Source organism: Brassica oleracea, chromosome C6 (assembly GCF_000695525.1).
Source record: "Brassica oleracea var. oleracea cultivar TO1000 chromosome C6, BOL, whole genome shotgun sequence".
Lineage (NCBI taxonomy): Eukaryota > Viridiplantae > Streptophyta > Magnoliopsida > Brassicales > Brassicaceae > Brassica > Brassica oleracea.
The window spans coordinates 662561-663382 of record NC_027753.1 but is presented as its reverse complement, the minus strand read 5'-3'; positions in this window follow the sequence as shown (position 1 = coordinate 663382).

The window sequence follows — 822 nt, the reverse complement described above, 5'->3', positions numbered from 1 at the left end:
GAAGCCATCACCAAAACTTAAATTCTCACTCTTTTTAAGTGATTCTTGTTTCTAATCCAATTGGATTTAAGCCATCACCAAAACTTAAATTCTCACTCTTTTTAAGTGATTCTTGTTTCTAATCCAATTGGACTTTCGAGTTCTCTCTGTTTTTGCAGTCCATTTGCTCCGATTATCACGGTAAGAGGCTCAGCAATCAAAATACATTCGCGATTTCGGTTTGAAAACTCACCCTTCTAAACCGCTTTAATAGTTCGATTCTTGTTAGAAATAGCTTGATCCGAAATTCCCTTTTGCTGTTAGGGTTGATTTTAGAAGTTGAACTTTTGTCTCTTAGCCCTAGAGAATTGCGGTTTAATTTCCCCTTTGTTTGAGCAAGTTCCGATTTAGACAAAATGTTGCATATTGATATACATTGCTCATATGAATTGCGATTGTGAAAAGTTGAAATGGTTTGGTTTGGCGAGTTGATGTTCAGGTTTGTTGAAGGCGCCCACAGCGAGCACAACAACCAACCTCCGCCTCTTACCCATGGCCGCGAGAACAGGAGGACGAGCCAATCAATCTCGATGACCCTATGCTTTTAGATTTTCAATTGCGAAAGGTGGGACAAGGAGACAGCTAGTCGGTACAACACTCCCCTCAAGGCCGAGACACTACCTACCCGTTTTTGCCACGCCGAGACTCTCGTTGAGCTCGGTATCGACGAGGATGTGTTCGAGACGCTGCAAGCAATGGGGATCGCTCCCCTTTGTTACGCTACGCACGAGCTCTACCCTGACCTTGTCCGCCAAGTGCTCGCCACTGCCACCCTCAGCTATG